Source organism: Crocodylus siamensis, chromosome 5, assembly GCF_052110815.1.
Source record: "Crocodylus siamensis isolate JL-2025a chromosome 5, ASM5211081v1, whole genome shotgun sequence".
Taxonomy (NCBI): Eukaryota; Metazoa; Chordata; order Crocodylia; family Crocodylidae; genus Crocodylus; species Crocodylus siamensis.
The window spans coordinates 115,057,094-115,069,365 of record NC_143399.1 but is presented as its reverse complement, the minus strand read 5'-3'; the positions used below and the strand labels follow the sequence as shown (position 1 = coordinate 115,069,365).

The 12,272-nt window shown below is 41.2% G+C and overlaps 1 protein-coding gene across 1 annotated transcript in view; it reads left to right on the top strand.

Annotated features, from left to right (window-relative positions):
* Positions 1-12,272, top strand: part of CNTNAP2 (contactin associated protein 2) — a 1,889,175-nt gene that overhangs the window by 666,378 nt on the left and 1,210,525 nt on the right. The gene's annotated exons all lie outside the window — the stretch shown is intronic.

Here is a 12,272-nt window from a genome sequence, read left to right as displayed (position 1 = left end):
AAGTTCATTAGTGTTGGAGCAATGTTGGAGCCATGATGTTTCAGGAATTATGAAAGGCAAGGATTTTGGGGGGTAATATCTTTTATTGCACCAACTGCAAATTTGTTGTGGGAGAGAGAACCAATTAAATTTAGGGAAGCAATAAGAATAGATTTAGTCATTTTTAATACAAAAGCTCAACCTTTCTGCAAAAAAGGCATTCTGAATTCCACAAAAAATAACAAAAATAGACAATACAAGTTCCCTAAGCAAAGCAGCATATCATGCAAATCAGGAATTTAGGAAGACTGGCTCAGTGTTCAGCATTTCTGGGTTCCATAGCATCTCTACCCAGCTGAATAAGACTCCTATAACATAGAGCAGTCCCTGTGGTTTGTCTGATTTATTCCAAGAAATGCATTGTTTCAAGGTTTAGATTATAACCTATGTGTTTTAGAGACACTTTTTCTGATTTCCTGGACTATGATTATTACAGTGCATCTCCTGAGAAGTGTCACAGAGTGAAATTACAACCTCCTGATGGACGTTGATGATGTAAATAATAAATTAACCATTATAAATCATGGCAGGAGCACTTTGTAGGAAATAAGTAATATGTGGGTAGCTAATGCCATCTAAGGTATGAAATTTCAAGCTCAGACACTCAAGTGACAGATTTAAGTATCTGTTTCTTCACCTTCTCCTGAAAACATGCATTTTAGATTACTGTGTTGTTTTTAATAACAACATCCATAGCAAATTTTATCTATTTAGGCACTGACAAATCTAAGCTAATTCATGTGGCTTGTGGAGGAAAACATTTGTATATTGGTACGTGAAAGGGTACCTTGGAGGACATTGTTTCAATTAGCTTAGAGTGTTTTAAATTTTAAGTAAATATGCCCTAAACTTTTAGAGAGTGTTTATAGCCTGAGGAAAAGCACTGACTCATGTTTTAGGGCACAAACATCTCTCTCAACCATATAGCTGGTCCAATAACATGTATTTCCTTAAAAAATACCCTTGCTTTTCTAAACTTTTATTTTTTTAGAATCATGGAATCATAGAAAATGAGGGTTGGAAGCGACCTCAGGAGATCATCTAGTCCAACCCCCTGCTCGGAGCAGGACCATCCCCAACTAGACCATCCCAGACAAAGCTTTGCCTAGCTGGGTTTTGAAAACCCCCAAGGACAGAGCTTCTACCATCTCTCGGGTAACCTGTTTCAGTGTGTTACTACCCTCCTGGTGAGAAAATTCTTCCTAGTATCTAACCTAAACTTCCCTTGCTGCAACTTGAGACCACTGCTCCTTTTTCTGTCACAATGCTTAGAAATATCTTGAACTGACCACAGTATGGGTAGAAAAGCTTCCTCACTGGATTATATGATGTATCTCTGTTTTGCTGCTTCAGTTCTTGAACAACTGGCAGTAAAATATACCAGAATACATGATGGATTCACTATATTCTTTGAGCATACCCTCAAGGAGTTTGAGACAATAATAAGTGAACGGTAAGATATTTTATCAAGATGAAACAATGATCTTGAAATCATACCTCAAATTCTGTCTTGTAATTGGGCTTAAATGAATAATTTCAGATTCCTTTCAAAAAGTACAAACTACTGAAGTGCAGCATTAAGGACCAAAATATGGCTTTTTATAACAGCAATATAACATAGTTATTTTTATAAGGGATAAGACTCCTAAGTTGTTTTCATTTATGTCAACAGTCAGGATTTAGCTAATACTTGGTAAGCCTGCAAGGAAGCCTGGCCTATTGCCTACTGACTAAAAGAAAGATTTTTGTTATGTTCAACACATTTTGGAGCACATTTTAATCTATCTTAAAAAAAAAAGTCACATGGCTAATTTTAACAGTCATCTGGGTTAGAAAGACTGTAGGACAGATCCACAGCTCTTTGAAATAAGCACAGATCTATTAACTTTAGTAGTTCTTCACTGATGGCCAGGTCTTCAGTTGGTGTACCATGAGAATAGATACTCTTGCAGTATATAGGCAATGTATAAGTCAGAGTGGAACATTCCTTTTTTAAAAAGTATTGGCAAACTTTTTCAAGCTTCTCAAAGAAATTTGGTTTTGACTAATTCTTTTGGTGAAATTCTAAACAAGTTCTTAGGGTGCATCTGGGTAGTGCTTTCATGTAGAGAAGCACAGGAATGGGAAAGATGAGCAATTATGATCTGCCTTGAAATTCTGAGCAGCTGCCAGGGTCAAGTTTAAGCTCTTGAGATTTATCTAACTGTATACTTTCCTATTAACTACATCATATCTCAAACTCCTCATGGCCTGAATACTACACTGCCTTTCTTGCTATTAGCCTCTGCCCAATCCTAGGGCATCTGTGGAGCTAATGTATAGGCCTTCTTATGGTGGTCTTATGCAAATCTTGTGCTGGAGAAATTCTCCTCAGCTACTTCAAAGTCCCCATATCTTCACCAATTTTTAGAGCCTGGGTCAGAATTAGCCCCCGTTTGTCTGAATCCAGTTTGTCTAAGCTTTATTAATGTGCTGATCTCACAAAAGTGTAAGTGTACTTTGTAATGTGATTATGCACCTAATAATAATTAAGATTTGAAGTTTTCATCAAAGTCAAAGTACATCGCAGATGCTGATTTCCAATTCTGTTCTTATTAAAGGCAACAACAAAACTTCCAGTGACTGGGAATGAGCAGGATTGGATTAATTATATGACTATCAAACCACTTCTCTGAGATACTGTACTTTTTCTTATCCCTACTCATACAGAGGTTAAGATTCTTGCTTTTGGCCACAGATTGTCTCTGTGTCTTGGTTTGTATTAGAGCCAAGGCATTTCAGATTCCCATTTGTATCATCAAACTATTAGCTCTGGACTTTGACATCTTATTCTCTGTAAAAATGCTGTGAGAAAAGAAAAGGGTCTTAATACAAGATTGATCTGCTGAATTCATGAAATTGTCTTTTCTCTCATGACATTACTAATAAGTTAACCATCTCCTTTATTTCCTGATCAATAAATAGAATGGGACCTCACATTCTGATCACTAAGGCCCTTAAGAACTATAATTTCAGTCTTGAGGATGCTTGAAATATTGTGAATATTTATTTCTGTTTCTTCTGGTGAAAGGCAGATACTTGTGGCTGCATGTGAGTAGCTTGTTAATTGTGTCTTTTTAGGAACAGAAAGACTAAACCATTTGGTGTATCCTTCCTACCTTATATTCAGGGAGCAGATGCTGCTTATTTGGTGTTTTGAGTAGAAATCCGATAGTTCTAACCATTTACAAAGAAGAAAAAATAAATCTTGTTAGAGGTAAAGTATTTCACTTGTGATTATCTGTTCAATAAGAGAGTAGAATTAGGTTAGAAAAAGCTGAAGAAAGGTGTACTTTCTTTTTTATCCTAGTACAGACTGTAATTGGAGCTTTTGTTTTATAGCTGCTTTATTCAAATTAAATGGAAGGTGGGTGCATCCAGTATTAAAAGTAGGCCATTGTAATATTGCATTTACCACCACAGGAAGTATTTTCTATGTGCTTGCCACCAATCATTAAAAGATCATAGACTTTGTCAGTAGGGGTGTTGCCTGAATCTGGGATCCCTGAATGATATTACATTCAGTGCATAGTTAACTGTAACATGCCACATATTCATCCAATTTATCATGAAATAACATGGCAAATCAGCCACAAGGAGTTAGTGGGACCCATCTTTGTGACTGGTTTGTTTTGTGCATAAAAGGTGTCTGAGGACCTCAGCTTGGGAGCTGCTCGCTAGCGCTGGGGTGTCTACAAACCCCTTTAATTTCCATACTTGCAAGGAGTTGGGCACTGGGAAGCCCTTATTCAATGCCAGACTCCCCAGATGTCAGTATTTAAATGCTGTCAGGGTGCAGGGAGGCTGACAATTCCAGACTCTACAGATACTGGCAACTGTAAAGCCACACTGTGCAGTTTAGCTGTGAGATTTCCAATGCTTGGCTGTGCAACATGGCTTTAAAGATCCCATATGATGATGAGGTATTTTATTCTAGATCTCATAAATAGTATGTCCTGCCATTCCAGATCTTGAACATCCTCAGATTCCATCACATATTTAAACTAATCGGGGGTCATGCTAAGGGGCCTTATAAATGTTAGTTATGCAACTGGTTGGGGTATACATCATAGTGTTTCTTTTAATTTTTAAGCCCTGTGAGAGTAGCCACATAAAAATGAATAGCATTTGTGCAGCATTTTTATTTTGGATTAGTGTGTAATAGTCTGTGGTCACAAATGATGCAAACAAGAGTCAGTAGGTGATGTACAGTTGTTAGAAGTAACTTGAACTGGGTCAGATTAATCCTTTTGCTTCTATGTGCACAGGACTCTTAACTGGAACATTCAGACTATTATTTTAGATCTCAATTTACCACATCTACTTGAACAGATTATTCTGATTATAAGATGACTTCCCAATAATTAGATTCTATATATACATATTTTATAAATGTTATGATTATCCTGGTATATAAACTAATTATTGGAGGTTTGCTTTGAGTTTGTTCCCCTCCTATAGCAGGGAAAATAAATATGGGGGATCACGTAGCCCCCTTGCCTTCTACCCCCTGATTTCTTTCCCTTGCAGCCCCTTCCTTACTGTCGGACCTTGCTTTCCCTGAGCACATGGAAGTGAGAAGCAAATTTCAAAACACTGACCTAGCAATAAACATACCTGTAGAAACTTGCATATAGGGAAATTATTACAGGTACCCATACTTGGTTCATCCAGAAATGATGCAGTTTACCCATTTTGAAGGCGCTGACAATTTTAGCTCAGGTACACCATTAACACACTTTTAAGTAATGCTTCTGTAGCTACTTGTATATTCTACAAACTATGCATGTCATTAGTCCAGAGTCAAAAATGCTCAAGATTCACCATATATTTAACTGGGCAGAGTCAACAGGGTACCCAGTCATGGTGACCCCCATAGCTCAGCTCAGCTCTGCTCTGCTCAGTAACTCTGTTTTTACTGTAGATACTCCCTCACAAATAGGGTGACCATACATTCAAGCTTGCCCAAGACAGTCCCAGATTTCACCAGCTGGACCTTGCTGGCTGGTGAGGATTAATGAATATTCTGGTAAAGGGACATAATCCAGAGGGAAGGCAGAGAAGTGTGTTATGCAAGGAAGGTGGGTGGGCAGGCAGGCAAAGCTGCTCCACCACTGCTTCTCTCTGCAGCAGCACAGCTGGCTTGGGAGCGCAGGGGGGGCAGTGTCCCAGATGTTTTGGACTTCCTTATGGTCATCCTAGGATCCACGTGCTAATTATCCCCCACACTCATGACTGGAACCAGATTTTTATGTCAAGAGTCCTGGGATCCTCAAAAAATTTATATGTAGATTTATAGGCAGGGCAAGCTGGCCTGGTTCCACCTCATGGAGAGCAGGACCACATTAATCATATGTGATATGCTGAGAGAGGGGATGGCATAGGGATTCTGGGCAAACTGTTTCAGTGATGTTTGCCATATATTTAAGGATGGTTAGAAACAGAACTCACTGAAAATGGGAGAGGCAGGTACAGCTGAGCTGTGGGAGTGAAAAGGAAGTTGAAATATATTTAGTGTAGTTGCTCCCCATGACTTGAAAAAGTATCAGTGCTGAGGGGAACTGAGTGGAGTGAGCACCACCATATATCTTATTCAGATGGGATGCACTGACCAGGTTACTATCAGCATCAGGGTAACACCGTGTACCTGGGTCCAAGAAGGCGGTTTTTCTTAAGCCTCCTGGGGATAACTGTTCTTCTGGCATGGTTTAGTACCTGCTGATGTGTTGGGGCTTGATGCTCATTTTATGGAAATGGGAGGCATCTTCCTAGCTTGTTCCTGCAGCGATATGACTGAGGGCAGGTGAAACTTGGGGGCAGTGCATAGGATGCCAGCCAAAAGACTGGAAATATCTGAAGCCCCTGGTGGGGGCGGAGGATGTTTCCAGTTGTAGGGCCACTGATGGTTCTGGACTGACTCATGGATTTGGACTTGATTTGGCTTGGAACATGAAAAATGTCTTTAAAACCTTTTTAGCTTTTAGCAGCATAGTGGAGACTGCCTGACTGCCCCTTGCTGCTACACCTAAAGTAATCTAAGGACCTTTTAAATCCTGGACTCTTCCTTACCCCCACAATTGTATCCCTCATGTTACTATTTGTAGCTGTGTGTTTCTACAAACCATCTCTCAATAAAATTGAGGTATTTTTGTTTAGGGTCTCCCATATATTCTTTACTGTAGAAGCACTGCATCCCCTTCCCCCATTTTCCACCTTCCCATCCCCTCACCTCTGGGATTAGTTGGCTTTCATATGCAACTTAGTTGTGTTCACACCCCTACCCCCACCCTCTCCTAGGTAGCCCCTTGCTCGGGTCTTCAGTATTTCCTTGTGCCTTGAACTTAGTCATCTTGAATTTTAACATTTTTGGCACCAAGGAGAGGGTGGCAGAGCTGGCTCTGGTCCTCCTGGTGCCTGCTTGATATTACAGTGCCTCCAGGCTTGGTGCCAGTTCCCTGTGGAGTGAACACTTACCCCCCTCCTTTTTTAAGGCTCCCCCCCCCACACACACATAAAGGTTCCCATCACTATGTTTGTACCATATGGGTCATGCTCAGTGTTGGGTGCATTTAATCAACTTCAGAGTTGGTTTCCATTACTCAGTACATGCTGCTTTTGGCAGCAGTTTAATGACAGACAGTATATTTAGTGCAACTGTAAGACAAGGGGCTTTTTCCCCCCATGTTGATTGGGGGAGAGGGCAGAATTTCATGTTATAGTTGAGTAAATATGGTAAATAACACTCCCTTTTGTAAATGTAATAATGCACTTAAACCTAAGACTATTTCTATGTATATAATATCCCCATGACTACATGTACTAAAATGCTGTATCGGTTTATTTCAATGAGGAAGTTCACATGAAAAAAAAGTTGCAGTATCAGACCTGAAGATAGTAGAAGAAACTGATGAATAATTGGATATGTTCCATCTAGTTGGTGACAGCAGTATACACAGGGACTTAGTTTGCTATCAATTAACTGCAATGTAGTCATGATCAGCAGTAAAAGAAGAAAGATGGTGACATAGACACATAGAAGAATGACCTAAGCAAAACAAAAATAAAACTTTAGGAGTAGCAAGTATCACTTAGGCTCCTTAATTTTACTAGACCTACTCTCTAGTGAAACATCAGGATTCAATATAGAATTCAAATAAGAGAAACAAATGGGAAATATATTTTCTTATCTAGAGAGGAGCAAATAATTCTTCATGAATAATTTATTTAATACAAGTTGGCTCTTTTTCTATTAATTATCTAACAAATGAAGATGTGTAAACATTTATTGATATCAAGAATTCTTAATGGATTAACAGTTTCTACAGATCATTGACAAACATACCATGCTCAATATTCAAAATATAGTATGGTTTTGTTTAGTTACATATGGTGTAGAGTATTGTTTCTCTCCCCTGTTTTGGGTGGCTTATGCAACTAACCTCTGAAAGTTCAATTTCAAGTTGTATGTTCAGGTGTAAAATTCAGAATGGAGACAGTTGAGCATTCAGCAATAATGTTCACTTCTGCATGTGTGATAGTGTAGTTTGTAAAAAAAATAAAAATAAAAAAAATAAAATAAAAAAAACCCCAGCACCCACCCCTAATTTTCACTCTGGCTCCTGGGCTCAACCTGATCACCTAGGCAACCAGGCTGGAGAGGATTCCCTCCCATTCCCCTTATTGTGTTCTGGGGATGCTGATGACTTTTAAAAGGATTGGTCTGCATCAGCAGTGTTAAAATAATGCCTGTTTCTGGTTGGAAACAGGTAATGAGGTTATTTTAAAAAAAAAAGAAAGAAAGAAAGTTATAAAAGGGTCAGGCCGCCTGGTCATAGAAGGTCACTCCCTCTCCCTCCAGCAGACTTTTTTGGAACAGACTGAAGTCTCAAGCCTCCAGACTCTCTAGATTTTTTTTTTCTTTATGTAGGAACCTGGAACCTAGCTGTTAGTTTAGACCCAAGCATTTTAGCTGCATATGGAAGGGTCACCAAACCCAAATTTGATGAAAGGTTCAACTTATTCTGTATTGCTCAAGGCATTTGCTAAAATCTCATTGTTCTTCCCATCCCCCATTCTCTTTCTGTTCAGCCAATAAAAGGAGCTTTCTGGCTCAGCATGACTGCCTGGTTATCTGTGTAGGGGAGAGACAGGCCTTTTTTGCTCCCTTTGCTTGGCTGGCTAAGGTGGGCTTGGCTATTTACTTTCCTCCAGTATAGGAGGTGACTTTTGGATGCGTCAGGGTGAAGGAAGCACCCCAATATACTGCTATGGGCAAAGCGCACCCCCAAGGCTGGCTGGGTCTGTGTACCTCAGGCTGCATAGAGCCCTAATAGGGACCAGTGCCTGTATGGTGGCAGCATTACCCCAGGCTTGCAGGAGGTCTCCAGCAAAGGGAACAGCCAGGCACCATGGCTCAGCATAATAGCACCCATCCTGCCACATAGCTCATTGGGAAATAGTGGAAAATGAAAATGACAATGAAAAAAAAAGTAGTGGGAGAGAATTTGTTTTGATATGTTGTATAAGAATTCACATAAGAATTGTTTTGCATCTGTTTTCAGCTGCAATGCAAAATAATATTCCATCTTTGCTGCCTAAATGTGTAAAATCTTTGGTATGAAGTGGAGCCCTGTAAACATTTTCCTTGAGACAAAATATTTAACTGACCAGTTTAAATCATTCATAACGCCTTTTTCTTAGAGAGTCAATTGTGGTAGAAGCTTTACAATGTAGATGCCTATCTGCATTGCCAGCAGATTAAGGGAAGTGATTTTTCACCTCTATTTGGCCTGGTGAAGCCACATCTGGAGTACCATGTCCAGTTTTGGGCCCCCCCCCCCCACTACAGAAAGTTTATGGACAAATTGGAGAGAGTCCAGCAGGGGACAATGAAAATGGATAGGCAGCTGGGAACATGACATGAGGTTGGGGGAACAGGGCTAATTTAGTCTGGAAAAGAGAAGACTGAGAAAGGATTTAATAGCAGCCTTTAACTATCTGAAGGGTGGCTCCAAAGAGGATGGATGGACTGTTAGACTGCTAGACTCTTTTCAGTGGTGGCAGATAACAAGGAGCAATGGTCTCCAGTTGCACCAGAGGAAGTTTAGGTTAGTTATTAGGAAAAAATTTCTTACTAGGAGGGTATGAAAATACTGGAACCGGTTACCTAGAGAAGTTGTGGACATCCGTGGGGATTTTTAAGACCTGACTGGACAGTGTCTTGGTTAGGATGACATAGGTGGGGATGGTCCTGCTTTGAGCAGGAGGTTGGAATAGATGATTTTCTGAGGTCCCTTTCAATCCTAATTTTCTATCATTCAATGACTGTCTGGAGCAGGACTGTCCAGTTTCTTAATGGACAGAGGCCACACATTGTGAGCATCCCAGATCCACACCACATGGGCTGCAAACCTAGGGGCTGTATGCCACATGGGAGGGCAGGAGCCGCCTCCTCCCTGGTTCTTTTCCCCACAACTCAATTCTCTCCTGTCACACACATAGCAAAGTCAGCCTGGCTACCCAGTTTTCTTGGCCATGTGCACCATATGGGAAGGCCCCTTCCCCCACAGCAGCACAGACAGCCTGGCTTCCCCCATGCAGCATCCCTCTCCTCCCAGCTGCACACATCACCCACCTGCAGTGCATGCAGCCTGGCTGCCTTCTTTGCTGCACACACAGCTCAAGCCTTCTAGCTTTCACCCAGTCTCCATCTACAAACTAAAAACGGTTGTCCCTACATATACCATAATGAAGATCCTATACTTTTTGGAGTTGTCTGACCTTAGCAACATTGATGTTATTTAAGGAAAGAGGGTTAGGAAGAGTAAACAATGGTGCAGCTGTGGATAACTAATTGGGTAGCCCTCGCTATTTCTGTGCTAGCCTTTTCCCTTTTTCTTTCGTAGCAATATTTATAGAACTAACAAGGCAGTGGTCAGAGCTAATGGTTGTTAAGAGCTGAGGTGAAACGTTACTGGGTTTTAAAATAACTAAATACATTTACTCCTCAATAAATACCCTTTGACCGAATTCCCCACTGCAATTTTCCTCATTAAATCCTGAACTGCCTGCTGCGGTTTGGACTGAAGCTTTTTAAAAGCTCAGAGATGCAAGCACAGCCTTTGAATTAAAACCGTTTCAAGAAGCCATTAAGTGCCTTTATGTAACCAGCTAACTGAAGGAGCAGTGGTCTCTGGCCCAAACCCTGGAATGTATCTGCCCAAAACAGGCAAGATATGTGTGTGAGGGTTTTTTCAGGCTTTTATTTTGAGAAATATTGCATCTGAGAGAGAGAGCACCATACTGAGAGAGAAGTAAGCAATACACACAAACACTGACAGCAGGGCGCTGAGAGAGAGCTTCTGGGCTGAATGCTATATGAAAGTAACTCTGCTTTATAGGCAAAGAAATTATCTCTGGTTCTCTGATTCTTCTCGTATTCAGAGAAACAGGTCCTTTTGAATAATCAACGTTATTTCAGCATTGCTGCAGTTTTTACTCTTAGCTGTATCATACATGTTTTCAAAAATGGTTCTGGTCCTGAAGCTGTTTGAAATGATCTTTCAGTTCTGAAATCTGTCTGAATCATCACAACACGAGGAAGCAGATTTCTTTTCAATGTAACTTGCGTAGAAAGAGGCACATGTTTCTCACAGATGGTATGGATTCTACTGAAAGTATAAAGAAATATAAATTAATCCTCTCGTTCACTCTTCTGGAAATCACGGGTGTGGTATGAGCTCCAACAGCATCGAATCCAAGTGAGATTGTAAGGAATGTTTGTGCTGCATTTCTTCCATTGTCACCTTTGAATTTGTATTGAAAACATTTAACCTGTTAGTAATAGTAGTGGTGGTAGTATCATTATTTTTGCTATCAGTGCTGCTGACAATAGCTGTTGTTGTTGTTCGCATTTCCAATTCTCCACCTAAGTATTTCTGAGCTGATTCAACATACTTCTGAAGCTGCTGTACTGTAGGTCCAACATGCTGAATGCAAAGGTCTCATCCAGATGAGCAAGGGTGCGCATTTGTAGCATTGCAAACAGTAGCTGCACAAATCTGTGCCACTACTTTGTGCTGTAGCGCATGCTCCTGTCCATGTCCTTTGTTGCAGGACAAATTGTCCTGCCTGAGACAAACTGCCCTTGCCCACCTCCTCCTGGCTCTTTAGCACCTGTGCTGCCCGCAGCAATATTACCTGGTGTTTCGGTGACATGCTAGAGCAGCAGGGGCACAACTCATGCAGCATGGAGGGCTGGCCGACAGCCAGAGCATTGCTTCATGGAGTCAGGCCTCCATTTGTTGTGGTGCATGCTTTTTTTGTATGCATTTTGCTGCTTTTGTTTCTGGTGATTTTTTTTCCAACTGGGAAATCCCAGGAGCAAATCTTGCCACCACACTGCACATTTACAGCATGGCCCATGTTTTTAATATTCACCGCATGCGGTTTGTGGTGCCAAACAGAGGTTTGTGGTGCCCCAGAGCTCACACCCTTACACTTTGGGACATGGCCAAAGGGTATGTGCACACATTTCCAAGACTGATCTATGTTCGCACAGCTTAGTTTAAGCCATGTTATGTTAGATCAGGTCATTCTTGTGCAGACATTTGCTAGTTCTGGGAATGTGATTTAAGTTGGGGTGGGGAGATGAGCAGGTGGGATCAGTGTGGGGGTCTAACAGGTCTACAGTGGGCCTGGCAGGTCTGGCGGGGAGGGTTATCTGTTCAGGAGAAGTGAGGTTGGGAGGCTAAAAATAGCCTGTCAGAGTGGGTGGGTTGGGGGGTGGGTGCAGGGGGTCTGGAAGACTGCAGGCCTGGGGTTAGGATGAGTGCCTGGGTTTTCCCAGCCCTGGGGCTGTGCTCCAAATGTGTACAGACTGGCGTAATTTGTTCCCAGTCTAACTTAGTGCACCTCCTCAAGTTAACTTGGGCCAGCCCTAACCCTACTTAGGCTGATCCAAGTGTAACATCTGCACATACCCACACGTGATTGGCTCTCCAGGTTTAAGTAGAGTACAGGAACTGTCACTAACCCTGGGTATTTCAGCACAGGCAGATCTTCTGCTTAGCAGCTCCTGATATTAGCAACCTATGTTACAATGGTAGAGGTCCTAGAACCAGTATGGCTCTGACAATCTCCAGTAGCTTAAGCATACTCTTTTCAAGAGCTTCAGCACTGGGTTATTTTAATAC